Source organism: Neofelis nebulosa, chromosome 9, assembly GCF_028018385.1.
Source record: "Neofelis nebulosa isolate mNeoNeb1 chromosome 9, mNeoNeb1.pri, whole genome shotgun sequence".
NCBI classification, from domain to species: Eukaryota; Metazoa; Chordata; class Mammalia; order Carnivora; family Felidae; genus Neofelis; species Neofelis nebulosa.
The window spans coordinates 105,478,994-105,502,318 of NC_080790.1; the positions used below are offsets into that span (position 1 = coordinate 105,478,994).

The 23,325-nt window shown below is 38.2% G+C and overlaps 1 long non-coding RNA gene across 2 annotated transcripts in view; it reads right to left on the bottom strand.

The window, feature by feature from the left end:
* Positions 1-23,325, bottom strand: part of LOC131485414 (uncharacterized) — a 94,500-nt gene that overhangs the window by 49,339 nt on the left and 21,836 nt on the right. Inside the window, exons 2-3 of one of the 2 annotated variants that reach the window (XR_009248829.1) lie at positions 22,133-22,310; positions 16,236-16,394 (exon numbers count right to left, since the gene is read on the bottom strand). This is a non-coding gene — a long non-coding RNA (uncharacterized LOC131485414). The remainder of the gene's footprint in view (positions 1-16,235; positions 16,395-22,132; positions 22,311-23,325) is intronic. The other variant, XR_009248831.1, reaches the window with a different exon arrangement.

The window sequence follows — 23,325 nt, forward strand, 5'->3', positions numbered from 1 at the left end:
CACTCTATGTTCCTATGAGTTCAGCTTTTTTAGATTCACATATAAGTGAGATCATACAGTGTTTTGTCTTCCTCTGACTTATTTTTTAAAAAATTTTTAATGTTTTTATTTATTTTTGAGACAGAGAGAGACAGAGCATGAGCAGGGGAGGGGCAGAGAGAGAGGGAGACACAGAATCTGAAGCAGGCTCCAGGCTCTGAGCTGTCAGCACAGAGCCTGACGTGGGGCTCGAACTCACAGACTGTGAGATCATGACCTGAGCTGAAGTCGGACACTTAACCAACTGAGTCACCCAGGAGCCCCTCTGTCTGACTTATTTCACTTAGCATAAGGTCCTCAAGGTTCACCCACATTGTCACAAATGGCAAGAATATCCTTCCTTTTGTGTCTGAAAGGTATTCCATTTTATATAGATAAACATATGTGCAATATCTATAAAGATATATATTAGATATAATATGTAGATAAAATACATATATAGATATAATAGATAACATATATTATAGATACAATAGATATTTAGATAGATATGTAATAGCATATATATTATAATATATATCACATATGTCATATTTTCTTTATCCATTCATCTCTCGATAGACACTTAGGTTATTTCCATGTCTTACCTATTACAAATAATGATGCAGTGAACATGGAAGTGCAGATAGCTCTTTGAATTATTTCAATTCCTTCAGATATATATCCAGAAGTGGGATTGCAGGGTCATATGGTAGTTTAACTTTTTGAGGAACCTCCATACTGTTTTCCATAGTGTCTATACCAATTAACATTCTCATCAACAATGCAAGAGGTTTTCTTTTTTGCACGTCCTTGCCATAATTTGTTATTCATTTCTTTTTTTTTTTTTTTTTAATTTTTTTTTCCAACGTTTTTTATTTTATTTTTGGGACAGAGAGAGACAGAGCACGAACGGGGGAGGGGCAGAGAGAGAGGGAGACACAGAATCGGAAACAGGCTCCAGGCTCCGAGCCATCAGCCCAGAGCCTGACGCGGGGCTCGAACTCACGGACCGCGAGATCGTGACCTGGCTGAAGTCAGACGCTTAACCGACTGCGCCACCCAGGCGCCCCTCATTTCTTTTTCATAATAGCCATTCTAACACATGTGAATCTCATTGCAGTTTTGATTTGCATTTTCCTGATGATTAGTGATGTTGAGCATCTTTTCATGTATCTGTTGACCATCTGTGTATCTTCTTTGGAAAAATGACTCATTCAGTTCCTTTGCCCACTTTTAAAATGATTATTTGGTTTTTTTTTCTATTGAGTTGTATAAGTTCTTTATGAATTTTGAGTATTAACTCCTTATCAAATAGTTTGCAACATATTTTCTTCCATTCCATAGGTCTTTTTATTTTGTGTTTGTTTTTTTTTTTTTAAGTAAGCTCTAGGCCCAAAATGGGGCTTGAACACATGACCCTGAAATGAAGAGTCACATGCTCTACTGACTGAGCCATCCAGGAGCCTCTGTTGATTGTTTTTTTCTGCTGTGCAAAAGCTGTTAGTTTGATGTAGTCCCACTTGTTTATTTTTGCTTTTGTTGCTTGTGTTTTTGGTGTCATATCCAAAAAATTGTTATCAAGGCCCATGTCAAGAATTTTTTCCCCTATGTTCTCTCCTAGGAGTTTTACAGTTGCGGGTCTTATATTTAACTATAATTCCTTTTGAGTTAATTTTTTTGAGTGGTGTGAGATAGGGTTCAATTTTATTCTTTTGCATGTGATTATTCAGTTTTCTCAGCACCATTTACTATTAGTGTATAGAAACAATTGATTTCTGCAGGCTTACTGGATTTATTAGTTCTAATAGTTTTTTGGTGGAGTCTTCAGGATTTTCTCTATATAAAATCATATCAGCTACAAAAAGACAATCTTCCTTCTTCCTTTCTGATTTGGATGCCTTTTATTTCCTTTTCTTGTCTAATTGCTCTGGCTAGGATTTCCAGTACTATTAAATAGTGGTGGTGATAGTTGGAACCCTTGTCTTGATCCTGATCTTAGAGGAAAAGCTTTCAACCTTTCACCATTGAGCATAATGCTAGCCATGTGTTTGTCATACATGACCTTTATTATACCCAAATTTTATCCCCAACTTTTTCACAGTCTTTATCATAAAAGGATGTAGAATTTTGTCAAATGCTGTTTCTGTATCTACTGAAATAATCATATGATTTTTATCTGTATGATGCATTACATTTATTGATTTGCATGTGGTGATTCCATCCTTGCACCCCAGAGATAAATTCCACTTGATCAAAAGGTGTATGATACTTTTAATTTACTATTGAATTTGGTTTCCAGACATTTTGATGAAAAATTTGCATCTATATTCATGAATATTTACATCATATTCATCAATATAGTATAGTGGCCTGTAGTTTTCCTTTCTTGTACTGTCCTTATCCAATTTTGGTATCAGAGTAATGCTGGCCTTATAAAATGAATTTGAGCGTATTCTCGCCTCTGAAATTTTTGGAAGTTTGTGGATTGGCATTAACTTTGGTAGAATTCATCAGCTGGTCCTGGGCTTTTCTTTGTTCGAGGTTTTTGATTATTGATTGAATCTCCTCCTTGGTCAATTCATATTTCCTATTTCTTCATGATCCAGTCTGGGTAGCTTGTATGTTTCTAATAACTTATCAATTTTTTTCTAAGTTATTCAATTTTTTGTTGTATAATTGTTCATATTAGACTCAGAATCTTTTGTATTTCTGTGGTTTTGGTTGCAATGGCTCTCATTTCTGATTTTATTGACTGAGACTTCTCTCTTTTCTTCTTAGTCTAGCTAAAGATTTGTCAATTTTGCTTGTCTCTTTAAAAAAACAGCTCTTAGTTTTGTTGGTCTTTACTATTCTTTACCTGGCCTCTATTTCATTCCATTCTGTTCTGATCTTTCTTATTTTCTTCCTTCTGTTAACTTTGGACCTAGTTTATTCTTCTTTTTTTAGTACCATGACATGTAAGATTGGGTTGTTTATTTGAAATATTCCCTTTTTTCTTAATATAAGCATTTATCACTATAAACTATACCCATAGATTTGGGTATGTTGTGTTTACATTTTCATTTGTTTCAAGACATTTTTTTGTTTCTCTTTTGATTTCTTCTTGATCCATTGGTTGTTTAGGAGCGTGTTGTTTAATTTCCACATATTTATGAATTCTCCAGTGTCTTTTTTCATCCGTTTACTTTGAGCCTATATGTGTCCTTAAAGGTGAAGTGAATTTCTTCTAGGCAGCATATAGTTGTGGGGCTTTTTTAAAATCCATTCTGCCACTTTATGACTTTTGATTAAGAGAATTCAATCCATTTATTTTAAATTATTGATAGGTAAGGGTTTATCATGCCCTTTTTATTATTTGTTGCTTATTTTGTAGTTCCCTTGTTTCTTTCTTCCTCTATTGCTATCTTCCTTTGTGAACTGATAGTTTTCCATAATAACCAAGTGTAAAGTTTTGATACACTTGTTTGTGTATCTACTATAGGTTTTTGCTTTGTGGTTACCATGAGGCTTACATAAAACATCTTATAGATTTAACAACTTATTTTATGCTGATAACAATTTTACTTCAATTCCATACAAACCTCTACTCTTTTTTAATGTTTATTTATTTATTTTGAGGCAGGGGAGGGGCAGAGAGTGAGGGAAAGAGAGAATTCCAAGCAGGCTCCATGCTATCAGTGCAGAGCTTGATGTAGGGCTCAATCTCACAAACTGTGAGATCATGACCTGAGCCAAAATCAAGAGTTGGATGCTTAACTGACTGCTTAATCACCCAGGTGCCCCAAACCCTACTCTTTTGATCCCATCCCCATTCTGTTTCAGTGTCACAATGTACCTCTTTTTATATTGTGTATCCATTAACAAATTATTATAGCTATAGTTATTTTTAATGCTTTTGTTCTTTAACAATTTTACAAATATGCCATGATTTATTTATTAACATTAAAAAGTACCTAATTATTTCCCAAAGTTGTTCCATTTACATATAATTTACACAGATCAGTATACAAGGGTTGCTGTTGCTCTGCAATCCTACCAACATTTGGTATTGTTAGACTAAGAAGTCTTGTTTGCTAATTGCATGAATATGCTACTTATTAAACTTTTCATGTAAGTTTAAATTTAAAACCAAATATATAAGTTGGAGCTAAATTACAGTTTATTATCATAAATTACTTGCAAATATCAGTGACTTCACATAATAAAGATTTATTTTTTCATTCATGCAAAATCCAATGTAGAATTTTCTGATTGATTAGTTGGCCTCCTAGGGAGGGGGTTCTCCTTCAAGGAGTGAATCGAGTATCCATACTTCTTTCTTTTAAAAAAAATTTTTTTTAATATTTATACATTTTTGGGAGACAGAGTGCAAGTGGGGAAGGGGCGGAGAGAGAGGAAGACAGACAATCTAAAGCAGGCTCCAGGCTCTGAGCTGTCAGCACAGGGCCCGACATGGGGCTCGATCTCACAAATCATGAGATCATGACCTGAGCTGAAGTCCAATGCTCAACTGACTGAGCCACCCAGGTGCCCCCATGCTTCTTTCATATTGTGTTATTCAATACATGGCCTTCATGGTTGCCACAGAAAGTGAAAAAGAACATAGAGGTTTGAGCCACTGATTTCAGGACCAATATATCTAATCATTCATTCATCAACTCATATTCTATTGATCAGATCCCAGACACAAGGTAAAGGGAGGCTGGAAAATGTAGCTGTCCCATGTACCAGGAGAAAAAAAAAAAGGAGACTAGTGAGCATCTAGCCAGTCTTTAACACAGTATGGTAGAATTCAATATATTAGTGTTTCATAGTATTTGAAAATATATCATGATTTTCAGATTTGTCACCTGAAAAATTTGAAAACCACTGAGGTGAGTCCTTCTTTACAAAATTGTCACTCCTGCTGGGCTCTATAAATGCTGTTTCACCATTTTCAAACAAAAATTAATTGTCTTGACCAAAAACACTGGATCAAATTAGATAATTAGGCTATAGATATAAATGAATATCTTCATTCAGTGAATAGCTCCATTCATTCCCACATTTCACTTCAAGAACAGATTTTCTGGAATGAAGTTGAGACAAATTCTTTTTCTTTCGGTATAGGCCTATTGGCTAGGTTTCTTTTCTTTTCAACTCTTAACTTAAGAGCCACATATGCCATCAAAATGACAGCAAAAACCAAATGATTTGATCCCAAGTTCCTAAAGCTTTTTAGGCATTTATAATATTCTAAATGAAATGTCCAGGATGGTTGTATAGCTAGCTCTCTAGGGATGATGTATACTTAGGGATTATGATTATCAGACTATATTATTCTTCACCATAGCTAATTTCTTCAAGCCTGTTGGTCTTCCAAGTTTTTAAGTAAAATTCTCTGGTTCTATTTCATGATGACCACAGGAATCTTCTTCTTTGCAAAGTGGAAGCATAAAAGACTACATAAACAATGTACATATAAATCTTTATGCTGTGCTTTATAAAAAAATGAATTTTACTAATTTGGAGTCCAAAGCAAAGGCCTTTCCAACAAACAACAAATTAAATAATTCATTTCTAGTAATGTGAAATAAATTTAAGTGAACCAAAAAAATAATAAGAGGATCAAATATTTAGGATGACTACAATATTATTATTAAAATGTATGGTTTTTTTCCATCTAATTATTACTCCTGCTATCTGTTATGAGATGTTGCTGGTTATGGTGATGATGGCCAGGGGATGGTAACTTGGTGGAGATTGTGATGTCATATTTGGTATAATTTTAGCCATATCTCAAGGAGGTATTATTATCCTCACTTCATCGAAGATGAAATGAAGGTCCAGTGTCCCATCTATTATCACATGGTTATAAGCAGTAAGACTCAAATGTGAAGCTTCCATTTAAGCTGTTAGTGACTTTTTTTTTTTAAATGCAAGAGCTGCCTCAATTAGAATGGTGCTCAATTATATAAGACCATATGATTTAGGGCAACACACCTTGTATTGGCCTTGTTTGTTTGTTTTACAAATTCCCACAATGTTATAAAATTCGATTCTTCACACAGCAATTTCATGGCTCAGTATCCCTTTACAGAATCTCTGCCCATAAAAAAAAAAAAATTTGTTATTGTTGGTTCAGTCTTCCCACTGTCTGGGAAGAATTATGTTTTACTAAATTAGAAATGAGAAATGCACTATTGATCAAACAAAGCAAAATTAAACTTTACTTGAGGGAAGGAAAAATATGCTGGTCTTCCTGAGAGATGATCTTGGCCTCTTGGTTCATGTCCTAAACACACTAAATACAGAAAATAGACTCAGCAAGTGTATCATGGAAACTAGTCATGAACTGGATAAAAAGACTTCACTCATAGAAAGTTCACAGCATTGTTTCTTAGACTCATCTCAGAGCACTTATGTGCTTTAGTTTTTAGAAGAGACATCACTATTAAAACTGCTTAATCTTTCTGGGGCTCAGTTTTCTCATCTGTCAAACAGGAACAACAGAGCTGTTCTTTTCTCTTGAGGTTGCAAAGCTCAAATGAAATGACAGCTGTGCATGTTGACTTACACACTATTCCCAGTTCCTTCTTTGGGTAGGCTCAATCTTCTTTTTTTTTTTTTTTTTTTTTTTTTTTTTTTTTTTTTTAATTTTAACGTTTATTTATTTTTGAGAGAGAGAGAGAGAGACAGGGCATGAACAGGGGAGGGGCAGAGAGAGAGGGAGACACAGAATCTGAAACAAGCTCCAGGTTCTGAGTGGTCAGCACAGAGCCCAATGCGGGGTTCGAACTCATGGACCGTGAGATCATGACCTGAGCCGAAGTTGGATGCTTAACCGACCGAGCCACCCAGGCGCCCCAGGCTCAATCTTCTTGAGTGAAAGTAAGGGTTACAGGCTACTGCAGTTGCTGTGATCCCGCATCTGCACTCAGTTCCAATGTGTGGGTTTTTCCCCACACCGCCAACCTCGGTGTCCTATATATCAACTCAATTCTCACTCTATCCACCCAGACAGCATCAGATTGCACAAGTTATAAGGCTCAGCCCCACCAGAGTGCCCCTCTCTTCAGATGCCAATCACCAAGCTTGCCACCTGTGTTTCTGACCAACTGGCTGTAAATCAGAGCTTCCCACTATCCCCTCCTAAGGTTTGATTAATTTGCTAAAGCAGCTTATAGAATCAGGAAAGCAGTTTACTGACCATATTACTGATTTATTACAAAGGATATGAAAGGCTCTGAATTGACAGCCAGATAAAGAAAGACATAGGGCAAAGTACATGAGGGGAGAGAGTGAGCTTTCTTACTCTTCCAGCATGCCACTCTTTCCAAACCTCCACATGTTCACCATCCTGGAGGCTCTCTGAACCCTGTTCTTTTTGGGTTTTATGGAGGATGTATTACATAGGCAAGGTCGATTAAATCATGAGCCATTGGAGACTGAACTCAATCTATAGCCCATCTCTCCTCTTCCCAGGTCAGGTGGGTCTGGGAGATGGAGAGGATTAAAAGTTCCAACACTTTAATGATGCACTTGGTTGCTCTGGCAATCAGTCCCCATCATTAGGTGACGTAAGGGCTTTTAAAAAGTCAACCATTGGGGCACCTGGGTGGCTCAGTCATTTGAGCATCCTACTCTTGACTTCTGCTCAGGTCATGATCCCAGGGTGGCTTGCTTAAGATTCTCTCCCTCAGCCTCTCTCCCCTACTCATGCTCTCTCTCTCAAAATAAAATAAAATAAAATAAAATAAAATATAAAATAAAATAAAACATAAAATAAAATAAAACATAATAAATCTTAAATAAAAAATCAACCATTAAAGTAACAAAAGACACTTAGAAAATTCCAAGGGTTTTAGGAGTTCTGTGCCTGGTGTGGAGGACTAAGACCCACCCAAATAAATATTTTTTTATTATACACACATCATAGATCCTAAGCTGGCCTTCTTCAGGAGGGAGAAATAAGCCTGCCGTTTCTCTGCTTAAGGTTCCTTCCATGTAGCAATGCCAGTAGGAAAATAGTCAAAACTATGTGGATATATCATCACTCGACTTATTAGAGACTGACACTGACCAAGGAAGGAAAATATCACGTGGGCCCAGAAACTCTCAGATAGGTTCAATTTAGCTTCTTTATAAATAATCAGAGTGCTTTCCTCTCTACTTCATCCTTTGTGACCTAAAACCCAAGGTGGGAGCTGTGGAGACCTGCTACCTCCACATCCAGTTGAAACCACTATAGAAATGTAAAGATGGATGGAAATTAAGATGGACACACTAATGCTCCACACTAAAGCACACTAATGCTTGACTTTAAAACTGAACAAATTTTTCTCTTCCTCATTCTTGAAGCCCTTCCCTCCCCTTCAGTTGTTTTTCTGTAGAATCCTTTGTTCCAGGAACTCGATATTGATACTTAGCAGTCAGACCCAGATGGCCACTGCCAGCACCAGTCATAAGTCCACCTTGAAGACATGCCCAATGCTGCTGGCAGCAAGGACTGGATTCCTGTTGAAACGGCCTAGATCCTGTATTTTCCTATAAAAGCCCTCAGCCTTTTACCTTGGCGGGTCTGCAGTTTTGAAGACATTAGCCTGAGGCAGCCTCCTTTGCTTAGCAAAGTAATAAACTATCTTCCTTCTTTATACCAAACTCCGTCTTCCCATTTCATATTTTGGCACCGGAGCACAGAAGTAGGTTTTTGACAACACAACTACTATTTCCTTCATTTAGGTTATGTTTTTTCTCATTAGCACATGGGGGAGCACAGGTCCTCACCAAGGCAACCCCAAGTGGTTGTGTGTGTTCAGGCTCCATGGGACTCTTTCCCATAGGGTTACTTTCCCATTGGCTCAATTCACTTTTGTGATTTCATGAATGTAAAAAATTCACACTTTTCTCCTCGTTTTTACCTCTCCACAAAGTCTTGGTGACCTGAATACATTCCCCTGAATTCACTGGCTTCATACATTTCATTTCTACAACTGACCTCGATATCTTTCCCTCCTTTGATAACAGTAAAATCCCCAACAGATCTATACAGGCTCCACCTAGCGTAAAGATCATGAATAAACATGAGGCCCTTTCTTAATCTGATATAGCTATTGTTAGATATGTGTTGCTCCCTTCAAACCTAAAACATCAGCAAGGGTGCACTAATTGTCAAGACAATAGTTAGGACTACATTTCATCTTTCTTGTCTCTAGGTTTTTGCTACTGCTTTTCTGCCTCTTTCAATGCCCTCCTCTCTTCCCCAAAAAGGTTTACACTCTACCAACCCTGGTATTGAAACTTGCCTGTAAACAATCCTTTAATCTCTTAAACCTGTAGTCATTATTCACTGGCATTTATTGTTTGTGGAATACATTTATCAATTTGCTCAAGAACTGCTCTGCAATATTACTTTGCTTGCTCTCTTTACCATGTATTTATCTTTCAAACTGTTCAGTTTCATGTTAATGTCACTTTGCCCCACCTGGAATTTTAACTCCTTGAGAGCAAGGGCTTTTACTTCTAGGTAATCCCACCCTATTCTACCCAATGTCTTCCTTTAGGAGGCTCTCCAAGAATGATTGCTTGTGTTCTTTGCTTTAAACATATGCTTCCTACATTTTGCTAGAGGAAATTAAATTGAGCTGGTACTTCTCTAACCATTTCCAACTCTTTTACCCTGAACTTTTTTTTTTTTTTTTTTTTTTAATTTAAGGTTTACTTGTTTATTTGAAAAGCTAATAGAGCAAAGCTTTTCTGGGGGTGGTGGTTAATGATGGTACACGGCAGAGCTTCCTCAAGTTGTGAATAATTATTGCCAATGAGTGCTTCTTATGTACCAGGCTGTAGTCTAATTTAAAAAATACATTTAGGGGTGCCTGGGTGGCTCAGTGAGTTGAGTGTCTGACTTCAGCTCGGGTCATGATCTCTTGGTTTGTGGGTCTGGGCCCCGCATCAGGCTCTGTGCTGACCATTCAGAGCCTGAAGTCTGCTTTGGATTCTGTGTTTCCCTCTTCCTCTCTGCCCCTCCCCAACTCGCACTCTCTCAAAAATAAATAAACGTTTAAAAATTTTTTTAAAATAAAACATACATTTGGTCTCTGTGCCCAGTTCCTGGTATAGAACTTCAAAAACTCTTGGAATTTCCTCAGTGATAGGAGTATCTTTTACTATTCATATGACCCCTTTTCTACCAGACCTGTGTTTATGCCAATGAAATGAATTAAGACAGGGCCTTTAGACAGCTTCAGGATGGGGGGGGGGGGGGGGACCAACCATGTGATTGGATGGTAGGAACTTTCAGCCCCCTCCCCCAGCTAGAGATGAGCTCAATCACATGGCTTACTGATTTAATCAACCATACGTACAGTATACTTACTGAAACCTTAGTAAGAACTCTGAAGAACTAGGCTCAGGAAGCTTCCTGTCAGTGAACATGATGTACTGGCAGAGTAGTGGAACCTGACTCCTATGTTCAGAACCCTTTTATGTATACTGTTTTCCTGAGTTCTAGGAGTTGTTCTAGTGAATTATTAAACTTGCAGAGGTATGAGAAGCCCTGAATCTGTAGCTTGCCAGGCAGAAGTGGGTGGTTTGAGTTCACCCAGGACTTGCAGCTGGCATCTGAAGTGAGGGGCAGTCTTGTGGGATTGAGCAGTTAACCCATGGAGTCTGTGCTAACTCCAGGTAATTAGTGTCAGAACTGAGTTAAACTGTAGGACACCTGGCTGATACCAGAAAGTTGGTATCAGAAAGTACACCAACTGGGCTAAGCACTTTGAGTATATTATCTTATCTTGTCCTGGAGGTTATCCCTACAGGTAAGAGTGGCTATCATTATCCTCTTATGCCAATTAGGAGGTTGAAGCACATAGAGAGTGACTTCTCCAACATCAGAAGCCTGGTATTTTCATGTCAAAATTCAATGATGTGACTCATTAGGTTATACTACCCCCAAGTTTGCCAAGTCTCAATAAGCCAAAGATAACCTGCTTGGCAGTGGGGGAGGGAAAGTATATTGGATACCTCTTTTGCTCATCTACAAAACCTTTTGGCACCTCTTCTTACTGCACCCACTACCATGTGACTGGTTCAGGACATGCCTTGACCAGCTTTATGGGATAATCTCATTCAGACTAGCTGTGTCCCTTTTGTATACACACCCTTGGGAACAGCTCAGCATCTACACATTTGCAACCGGGTGAGCGGCAGTGTGGACCATTGACCAATGGGGAATGGAGGCCAATGGGTGGGTAAACACTTCCCTTTTTTGTCTCTGAGATATGGGTTATAAAACTCTTCAAAAAGTGTTATGGGTTCAAACATCAGTTACCACACAGTAGAGGCTCTCTCTCGGCAACATAGTCCTGCATTGTTTCTCTCTCGCTCTGATGCCCTCCCACTGTCCCGCATTCCTGCTCCCAGGCATTATTCCGCAAATAAACTACCTACATTTTTGCAGGCTTGCTTTCTGTGGAACCAGGTGAAGACAGAATACTGTTAACTTCAGCGAAAGTTATGTTGCTGATACCTTAATGACAAATGACACAGATAAATGGGCTCTCCCTGAATTTAATGCTCCCGCACAAATCTGATTTGTGGTGAAATAAAATATGTTGAAACTAATTAACAGTGTCTCACATCATGGAATTTTTTGAAAGGGATGACTTTGAACTAAGAACAGCTGAAATGATGAATAGTCTGGCAAATGAAAAGTTAACATCAATGAAGAGTGTTCATTAGAATTTATGGAAAAATTAACACGAAGAGATTTCAGAGTAGATATCCTTTTATATGAGTTTAAAGTTTATTCTATTTTAAATAAAATTTCAGTTTTATTTTATTTTGAATCTGAGTGATTTAGAATAAAAACCTTTGATAAGTTATTATCTGTTAAAGAAAGTGGCCATAGCATACTGATGTTTGCATCCTCACTGTTAAGTGTCCGGCACATAATAAACACTTATTAAACATGGATTGAATGACTAGAATCTGAAAACAGGACCAGAGGTTATAGCGTGTTGAATTGTGGCCACTAAGAACATATGTCTGCATCCTAATCCTGGTATCCATGAATGTAAACTCATTTGGAAAAAGGGTCATTATATATTTAATTAAGTGAAGTCTCTTGAGATGAGCTCATCCTGGATTGATAGAGTAGACCTTAAATCTAATGATAAATGTCTTTAGAAGAAGACAAGAAGAAACAGACACAGGGGGAAGGCCATGTGAATATGGAGGCAGAGACGGGAGTGATGTTGCCACAAACCTAGGAGGACTTGGAGTCATCAGAAAATGAAAGCGGCAACGAGAGATTCTCTCCTAGAGCCTTTGGAGCGACTGTAGCTCTGCTAACACCTGACTTCAGACTTCTGGCCTTCAGAACTCCAGAGAGTACATTTCTGTTGTTTTAAGCCACTCGGTTTGTAGCATTTTGTTATGGCAGCCTTAGGACACTATAATACAGAGGCATTAAGATAAAACATGACAAAAGCCAAGAAACATAAGAGATGGTTTCAACCATAAAACTGTTTGACAAATACTAACTGAACATTATTACTATGTGCAAGGCATTTCGCCAGGAAAACATGAATGAGCAAAACAGAGACCCTTGCACCCATGATGCTTACATTCTGGCAATATTCTCATAGGAGAAGCCAGTTTATTCAACATTCCTTTACCCTTAACAGAGATGTGTTTGTGCCTGTACCTGTATCAGAACCTGTATCAGAATTATTAAACACAACTGGTGATAAAGACGTCACTCAGAGAATGAAGATTGCACAACGATATGGGAAGAACTTACTCTCCCTGGAGAATGCAAACTCTAAATTTTCAGATTAGGAAATACTAGTTTTTAATAAGCATAATGGAAGGAACACATTCAAGACTTCTGTGACCTTCAGATTTCTTTTCTTTTTAATATCTCCAGATATTTCTTTTTTTTCTTTTTTCTTTTTTTAGAGAGGGAGAGTACATGCTGGGGAGAGGCACAGAGGTGGGGAGGAGAGAGAGAGAGAGAGAGAGAAAGAGAAAGAGAGAGAGAGAATCTCAAAGCAGGCCTCAGGTTCAGTGCAGAGTCTGACTCAGGGCTTGATCCCACGACACTGGGATCATGAGTTGAGCCAAAATCAAGAGGTGGATGCTCAACCAACTGAGCCACCCAGGTGCCCAGACCCTCAGATTTCTATTCAGCTAGTGGGATGGTTGAGATTGTCCCCTCGGCTGCAATGGAACACTGACCTGTGAGCAAGCACAAGGCGATCTGCTAAAATAGAACAGTATTACAGTGTGGAAAAAAAATAAATCAAGGAAACGTTTACCAAAATTGTTTTTCAACAATACTTTAAAAAAATATAATGCTTCTTAAACTTTTGACAGGCACCATTGATTATCTTCCAGGGAGGACTAGCCGCCAACTAGGAAAATGCACACATAACAAACCAATATTAAAGAACACGTTTGGTTCAAAAGCTTGCCTCTGTGTCTGTGGTTGGATTGATATACTTGTGATTATGGTATTCAATTGGCCTTTATATTGTATAAATTTAATTAAATTTAATTCCCTCAATCAATACAAACTTAAAATAACCAAACGTATAATTTTGTGCCCAAGTATTATTTGTATGACTAAAATAAAACACACCAATACTTCATCATATTCTGCAAAATGCACTTTGTTTGGTCTCCACGTGCTCTAATACTGAAACAATTTTGAATCCTGCTGGGTTAGCATGGATCAAAAAGCAGAGCAAAGTTCTGAAATGCTGGAAGGACAAAGCATAAGGTGAGAAATCAAGCCCTATAAAATGAATAATTTGGTGCTTACAAATGAATCAGAAAACTTCTTTACATTTCAACATGTCAGTATTGAACATAAATGTTTTTAACTTATGCAAATTCAATTTGGCAAAGTACACACATGTATACACACACACACACACACACACACACACGGCATTCAGTGACTTAGGGAGCTGAGGGAAGGAAGATTCCCATCTCACAGTGACCATGAGGCTTACCTTCAATCACTGAAATGGCAGGTGCCAATTTAAAAGATTTTGTATATCATTGTTCCTTCAGCTTCCTAAGTCCCTGAATGCTGTGTGTGTGTGTGTGTGTGTGTGTTTCAGCGTAACTGAATTGAATATAACTCTTGTGTTTAAGTACATAATTTTTTATACAACATGTCCTCTGATTCTAAGCCAATTACTGTAGCCTTTAACCAGGCCTTTAATTTTGTTAAATGTCTTGTAACGAATACAGTCTTTAGGAGTAATTTGAAAGGTTTCTCAAAAGTGATTCTATCTCATATAGAACCTAAACTTGAGAGAGAGAGAGAGAGAGAGAGAGAGAGAGGGAGGGAGAGAGAATCTGTTGAACATTATATTGAACACAGACCAGAATATGAAAAACGCTCACTGTAGTCCCAGCAAACAGCCTGACTGAAATCTCATGAGAGATCCTGAGCTAGAACCACCCAGCTAAGCTACTTCTGAAGGAGTATGAGAAAATAAATGTTTGTTGTTTTAAGCTGTTAAATTTCAGAGTAATTTGGGTTTGTATTTGTTTTTGTTTTTTTGAGAGAGAGAGAGAGAGAGCAAATGAGTGGGGGGCAGAGAAAGAGGGAGAATTCTTTTTTAGTTTTTTTGTATATTTTGAGAGACAGAGAGAGTGAACACAACGAGAGGCAGAGAGAGGGGAGAGAGCATCCCAAGCAGGCTCCACACTGCCAGTGTGAACCCGATGCAGGGCTTGATCCCACCAAACAGGAGGTCATGACCTGAGCTGAAATCAAGAGTCGGTTGCCCAGCTGACTGAGCCACCGAGGTGCCCCTTTCAGGGTAATTTGTTATGCATCAATAGATTACTAATGCAATAGGCATCCTAAATTTGAAAAGGATAATGCAGGGCCGTTGCTTTTGAATATTTTGAAATGGAGAGGGGAGAGAGAGATGCACAAAGCGACTATAAAACAATGTGGGAAATGCCATAATTGGGGCAAGTCACTAGTGAGCTAAATGATATCCAGCAGCAAAAATGGGACACTGCATTCCAGATCACTAGGAGACTACATATACTCTGTTAGACAAAGAAGCATCTGCCCCCAACAAAACAGTTCCCTACTTGAAGCCGAAGGCAATGAAAGGAAGAATTGGAGGGAGTGGGGAGGGCCGGGAAGCCCAAAGGAGGGTTGCTGACTTTTATTAATGACCTACTACTCCCTGTGTACTTTATAGAAATTATCTTATTCAGTCTTCACACCGAGTGTATGAGGTCGATAACATTTTCTTTATCTTATAGGTGGGCACCTGAGGCCCAGTATGTTGCAGAGTGGGAATGTGAACACATGGGCTCCTGGCTCCGAAAGCTTAGTTTTGTTTTACTGCATCAGATTGTTTTCCCTTATCCCTCAAGTTCTTGTGATGCCACAAGAATATCAAGGCACAAAAAGCCTTTCTTTTTGGAATATTCCGCAGCATTTGGCAAAGTTGGTCACTAAGGTTGTGCTGAAAGTCAGACTCTGGCCTGTAGGAGCCAGTGACCTGAATTTCCTTATTAGTCAACTGCCATCAGACCTCTGTTACAACTTCATAGGCTTTGGGCAAATATTTCAGGAAGGGGGAGAATTAAGCAGTGAAGTAAAAGTAACCTAACGTATGTTAACTTCTCCTCAGTTCCCTGACTTTATAGACAAACAACACTTTCTAATCTTAACTTTCCCCAAATACTTCAAATGGAAATGTTCACTGAAGGTCATCTTTACCTTGAGAGTTACAATTATGTCCAAATTTTAAAACTCTTTTGAGTAATCAAGAATAAGCACAAGACATTTCTCTTCCAAGAAAAACACACTGACGGCTGAAATTTCTTCAAGAATATGAACTTCATCTCTCAGACTGTTAATGACCTATAATTCTGTGAAATTAGATTTGTAAAACTGAGCTGGAATGAAAATAGTTATTACTGAATGAGGAATGGTCAGAAGATGGCCCAGATAATTGTCTAGGTGGATTGCAGAGCCATCTACCTCTGTGTCCGGAGAAGTGATGAAAAGGTTATTCTGCCAATGATTCCTTCATTGTTTTGTTAAAACAGCTACACTTCCTATGATTATTGTCACTCCTTTTGTGTTTCTGCAAAGCTTAATCCTAAATGTGCATGGGTAAGGGTTACATGACCAGAAAAAAAAAAACAGCAAAACACAGACCCAGGGACCTCCAGTGTCCACAAACCTGTATAAATAAGCCTCTCTTCTTCAATTCCTGAAAACGATCCCAAATTTTCAAGGAGAATGAAAAAGCACCTCCCCACAGAGTCCATCCATGTGAAAGTAGGAGACAAATATGATCCACAGACTGTAAAATAAATAAAACAGCAGAGCGGAGCAGCAGCTGAAAAAAGAAAGGGAAGGGAAAAAACAAGAGACTTGTGACAGAACCCAGGAGAAAAACAGATCTCAGCAAGCACTGTTAGAATGCACTTGCCCCTGTTAGTTTTAAACCCTGAAGTGACCATGGACAACACAGAAATGTTACAACTTACACACTGGAGTGAAGGAGGTAGGAATTAGAATAGATATGTTGGTTATCTCATCTATGATAACTATGATTTAAATGACATCATTAAGAGCTGACTAATCAAGTAATAGACATATACATATTCTTTCCTCTTTTAATTTTTTTTTTTTTTTTTTTTTTTTTTTTTTTTTTTTTTTTTTTTTTTTTTTTTTGTAGAGAGATAGAGCAAGTGCACAAGTTGGGGAGAGGGGCAGGAGGTGAGAGAGAAAGAAAGAGAGAGAGAGCTCCATGTTCAGGGTGGAGCCCAATATGGGGCTCGAACTCATGACCCTAGGATCATGACCTGAACTAAAATCAAGACTTAGATGCTCAACTGACTGAGCCACCCAGGCACCCATACATACTCTTAAATAGTATAAAGATAACATTAATAAAGGTAATATTATTGATTTACATTGGGTGGTGGAGAGAAAGGGCATGGGGAAGAAAGAGGAAACACCATTTTTTTATTTCTCATAGTAAAGGACTATAATGCACTGACTAAATGCATTAATAAGGGTTATCACCAGAACAGAGCTGCAAAGCTACCTAAAATTCAGAGCTATAGGGGAAGCAAACCAAAGGAAACAGACTACATAGGAAAAGTCCTTAAAATATATAAAGACAGAAAATATGCAACAATATGACAGAACGGAGACCAAACATATGTGTGTCATTTTAGTAAGTGCAAATGGATTTAACCTACACATTAAAAGAAGAATTTTAGATTACATTGGATTGTAAAGGAAACAGAAACTATGCCATATCTAAGGATCACACTGAAGTGATTCAAGATAGTCAAAAATAGAAAGATGGGCAAAGTCTACTAGGAAAAGGTACACTTAAAAACATTTTTTGGACTGTTTTAAAGTAATCTCTACACCCAACGTGGGGCTCAAAATTACAACCCCAAGATCAAGAGTGGTACGTTCCACCGATGAGCCAGCCAGGCACCCCAGAAAAGGTACATTTTTAAACAACAATGAATTATTAACATAATATCAGAAAAGGCGTAATTCAGCTCAAAAAACAGTGGGCACTTTGTGTTTTTTTAAAGGTGTAATGCATGTAAAAATGTGTCACTTATGAATATCTAGGTATCAAATAACAACAATCATAAAGCAGAAAATACAGAAGATAAAAAGACAAATAGAAGCACTCTGGTAATAGAGGACTTCAAATGAACTCTTTTAGCTGTAATAGTTTGAGTGGATGCAAAATAAGAAAGCATATGAAAGGTCTAAATAACACAGTTTAAAAGTAGAACTGATCAATATATACCCAACTGTACCCTGGAAATAGAGCATATGCATTCTTTCCAACTGCCCATGAAATACTCATGAAAATGAGCCATATTGAAAAAAATTAAGGCACCAAAATCCTCAGTAAATTTCAAAAAGTAGAAATACTCAAAAGGCTTGGATGAGTGAATGAATATTTCTTGCACATCTATTGTGTTTTGGGTGGGCGGAGGGGTACTCCTAGGAAACAGATCCTGAGACAATGATTTGAGCGTAATTTGGGGGGTGAGGGGAGCATAGGGTGGGGATTATGTAAGTGAGACAGGGGAAGGGAAAAGAGCCAGTGATATATGCCTTATTGGGCCAACTACTGTTATGGATGACTGGAGCCCAATTTTGCTGGGGAAACTCTGAAAGCCAGTGTAGAACATGTCAGGATCATCCTACACGAGGATCAAAGGAACTGGGACATTTTACACCAACTAGTAGATGGGGCTCCAGAAAACAGCGAAGGCCCTTGAGGAACAAAATGTAGAGGCTAGCTGTTGAAAGCTGGACCAGTGTGCACTGAGCTATAAAGAGGAGTGGAGGGGTGCAGATGGGATGCCAGCAGCATCTGATCTTCAGTGTGTGCAAGTATAACTCAATCATCAGGGAGAGCTAAAACCAGAATGGACAGGCTTTTCTGGGCACATAAGTTGGATGGAGCAGAAGTATGAAATCAGTTTTTTTTCCTAAAGCTCCCTTGTGTTGTTTTTCTATTTCCTTTGTTCTTTCCCTGAGATCCCTCTCAGCTGATGGGTGTATAAATGCTCCAGTTCTTTGCATTAGGCTAGGCTGTACAGTTCTTCCCTACTCAGTCATGTCTTGATTATGCCTAGAGCCCTTTGTTAGAATAGGTTGCACAGGGCCGCCTGGATGACTCAGTTGATTAAGCATCTGACTTCGGCTCAGGTCATGGTCTCACGGTTTGTGAGTTCAAGCCCTGCATTGGGCTCTCTGCTGTCAGCATGCAGCCTGCTTCAGATCCTCTGTCCCCTTTTCTCTCTTCCCCTCCCCTGCTCATGCTCTTTCTCTCAAAAAAATAAATAAACATTAAAAAAAAAAAGAATAGTTTGCACAACCTATCCTCATTCAGGTAACACTGATGTCCCATTCTTGGTTTGTTCCTCCTGTTTTTCCTTGTGATTTGCCCCTGTTAGTTTTAAAGAGATTTGCATTGATTTTGTGTGGTGGCTGGTGGGTGCTGGTAGCAACTGGAAAGGGATTGTGAACAATTAGGTAATATGGCAAATGTTACATGGGGCGCGGGGGGGGGGGGGGGCGGAGAGGGGGTGGGTGCCATGGAAAATATGTAGCATACAACATGGTGAGGACACCAGCCAATTGTCATGAACTCTTGACTGAATGTTGGCTCTCCACTCTATGCAGAGTTAACCCTTCAGTAGCTGACTGATTCTAGGACTTCAAGGGAGAGAGGCTGGAATGACTGAGATAATCTGAGAATTATCTAAAGGTAGTGGCTGAAACTCAGCCCTGAGTAGAATCTAGGTAAAATTTTGTCAATATTTACTTTTTTGAATTAGATTTAAGATGGCATTTTGCCTACACCTGCTTTACAGATAGGGACCAGGCAGTCCATAAAATCTCCCAAATGTCTGTAATGCACACTGATTGTGGTCTAGTGATGGTAGGAAGACCTCTAAAGAGGCAACACGAACTGGATTAGTCTAGACAGAAAACTTAAAATCCTTACTCCAATACCATTTCCAAATAATAATCAACTGTGTGAGTTCATATATTTATTTTTGTAAATAAGGTTACCAAGGTAGTCAGAAGTGACTTTTTTTTTTTTGAAAGTGCAACACCTTGAAGTGGGCCACTTATAGCAAAAGGAAAATATCAAGATATGGATGAACTTAATATCAAAATCTGGGTTGATTTTTTAAAAGTTATTTGTTTATTTATTTATTCATTTATTTATTTATTTATTTAGAGCGAGAGAGTGTGTGAGCAGGGGAGGGGCAGCAACAGAATCCCAAACAGGGATTCTGTGGTGAGAATCCCTGGACACATAAATTGGATGGAGCAGTTGTGATGATCATGACCTGATCACAAACTGTGAGATCATGACCTGAGTGAAAATCAAGGGTCAGATGCTTAACTGACTGAACCACCCTGGTGCCCCTGGTTTGATTTTTTTTTTTTTTTTAAGTGAAGAGAAGTGAGTAATTCAAAATGCTGAGAACTTAAATGGGTCATGAGATTTTTTTCTTAGAAATAAAGAACTTGGTATTTCTCTGCTTTCAGTGTGTATAATTGATTCTGAAGGAGTTTCTGAGAATCTATAATGCTGTCAAGCAGAATTCATTGTACAGTGTGGCTACGATGCACATAATTTTCAGTAATAGGTACCTGATCAGAAGGCACATACTTCTGATGTGCCTTTTCCTTGAAGAAGTTTGTCTGATTTCACTCTCAAGTATTTTTTATTAACACTGTTGCAAAGAAAAAAATATTATCTAAAACTTGAAAGTAAGGAGGAAAAAAGACTATGTCACTTCTGTTTCCATTGTTAGGCAGTGCCCTGTTCCTGGTGTTCCTAGATCAAAGGCTGGCAAGTTTGTTTTGTTTTGTTTTGTTTTGTTTTGTTTTCTGTAAAGGGCTATATGGCAAATATTTTAGATTGTAGGACCATCTAGTCTCTGTTGCAACTATTCAACTCTGTAGCAAAAGAAACCATCTACAATGCATAAGTAAATGGCTGCAGCAATGTTCCTACAAAACTTTATTTACAAAAACAAGTTAAGGTAAGCTAGGCCTGCTATAGTTTAGTGACTCCTACCCTAGAGTCACATGATACACAAATTTGTTCGATTTACCATTGCTCTTGATTAGGGCTCAGACAATTTTCAACTCTGTAAAGCTAAATATTTCTTTATTGGAAACTGATAAGATGTAAATTATTTTTTAATATAATTTATTGCCAAATTGGTTTCCATACAACACCCAGTGCTCATCCCAACAAGTGGCCTTCTCGATTCCCATCACCCACTTTCCCCTCTCCCCCACCCCCATCTACCTTCAGTGTGTTCTCAAAGATGTAAATTATTTTTGCCCAATATCATGAAAGTAATTTTTGTCTGGGATCGATGACAATTATTTTTGTCTGATAGTAACACAAATGATTTTTCTTGTGTAGAAAAGTTAACTCCAAAGGCCATGGTCTTATTACTGATAGAACAATGATGAGTTTTGCCTCTAACCTTGTGACTTATTTCTGTATTCTTCCTTTCTTTCATTGATGATATAATCATCAATCCCTTGTATCCTTTCTTGAATCAACTTCACCATCCCGTTGCTTCCCTCATTGATGAGTTTAATAAAACTTTGGTTTCTGCTCATTTTGATTTTACATGAGAATTGCATGATGTTAAACATTTTGAAAATGATACTTTGGTTGAGATTTTGTTAACATATTTACCTGTTCTTGTCCTTTAATTCTATAAACAGGGAAGGAAAGGAAGAAGTGTTCCTTTTGACTTCAAAAACCAACTTGAGACTCCAAACAATCAAACCAAGAGCTGAAGACAAGTAAAAACTATCTGAATGTGATCAAGAAGCCATGGTTGCCTTGGACAGATCAACCACTCAACCTAAATGCCAGGGTGTGGCTTCAAGTTTGGCAACAGAAAGTGTAGGAGACCAGAATGTACCCCCCCCAAAATATGACTGTAGGAGACCAGAGTATGCCCCCCCAAAAAATGCCTTTTTGGTATAAGTACTATTTAGAGCCAGTTGTTTTCCTGCTGCTGCTGCTGCTGCTGCTGATAATGATGATTTTATTTAGAGCTGATTATAAGCTGTTTTAAGAAACAGCAGAAGCAGGCCACTGGGGTGGCTCAGTCAGTTAAGCATCGACTTCTGCTCAGGTCATGATCTCATGGTTTGTGAGTTCAAGCCCCACATTGGACTCTGTGCTGACAGCTCAGAGCCTGGAGCCTGCTTCTGATTCTGTGTCTCCCTCTCTCTCTGCCCACCCCCCATTCACGGTCTGTCTCTGTCTCTCTCTCAAAAATAAATAAACATAAAAAAAATAAAAAAGAAAAAGAAACAGCAGAAGCAGAAGTTCTGAAAACAGTAGAAGTTACTCTTTTGTAAGAGAAATCTACATTTATAAAGGAAATCTTCATTTGTAAAAGTGTCTCCCTCTTTGTAGTGACTCTAAATCCCAAGAGACTCTTACAAATAGAAAAGGCATAGACTAAAATTTGCATAACAAACCTTTCCCTTCTTTACTGTACTTTTTCTATTTACCTGCCCATAACTTACCTCCTTTACATCCTTCTTCCTTTGTTTTAGTTGAAGACAGCATTTAGGTTCAAGTTTTGGCCATCTCTTTGAGTTACGCATCCTTAATCTTCTCCCATGTATATGGGATATATACATGTTAATAAACTTCTGTTTCTCTTGTTATACTCTGTTGTTACAGGGTCCCCCAGTGGAGAACCTAGAAGAGTAGAAGGAAATGATTTCTTTCCTCCCCTACAAAAACATATGGCATATGCTTCTAATTCTGATAGGATAATGTGTACAGGGTAAACCTCTTGCATCATTTTCTATTTTCTGGCAACACTTATCTCAAGATGGCAGATATGTTACTCACTGGAAGTTGTCAACACATTTTTCTGATATTACTTTTACTTTCATACATAAAAATGGACCAAAATTAAAGTACCTTTTCGGTGTAAGCTAAAACCATTCACCAAATACATTTTCCCCCACCCATCCAAAAACAACTCTCAGGGGAATTTGAGAATGTTAACTCCTGTTCTCCCTTTGGCTCACAGCAATGACTGAAACTGCTTTCAAGAGGCTGAACCTTTGAAGGGCAGCTGAGTTCATGCCAATCAGCAGGCAGTGGCAAAATGAAATGGATTCTTTCACATTAGACTGGATGGTATAGTGGCAAGTTGAAAAATATTCTGTTTCATTTTGGATTCATGGGTTTTTTTGTTGTTGTTTTTTTTTTTTGCTACTCTGTGATACTTGAAAGTCAAACTGAATGTCAGAGATAAAAATGTCATGCAGATCATGGCTCAGGTCCCCTGGGTTCACTGGAGATGCACGCAGTTGAGACTTTTGACTGAGGTATAGAGAGGTCAGTTCAGCTACACTGTTCCCCAGCCATCCCCTGCTATTTCTCACTCCAAAAGATTAATTCAATATTGTGTCCAGTTGAAACGCAGGTAAGACTAACATTCAGCTGGCTTTCTAAAGGCTGAAAGACAGTCAACTCATGAAAGTATTAAAGGATAATTTTTTAGAAAAGATAAACTCACATCTCATACATATATAAAATGGTCACATGTCAAAGATTTTATTTAACTCACTAATTAAGGAGGGAACCAGTAAGATGTTACAACCAATTCGAAGGAAAATCCAAAGAGAAAACACATATGAAGGCTATTAGGAATGTTGCAATGAATTTGCTTAATTTGTGCCATAATGGCTTCTTCCACAGA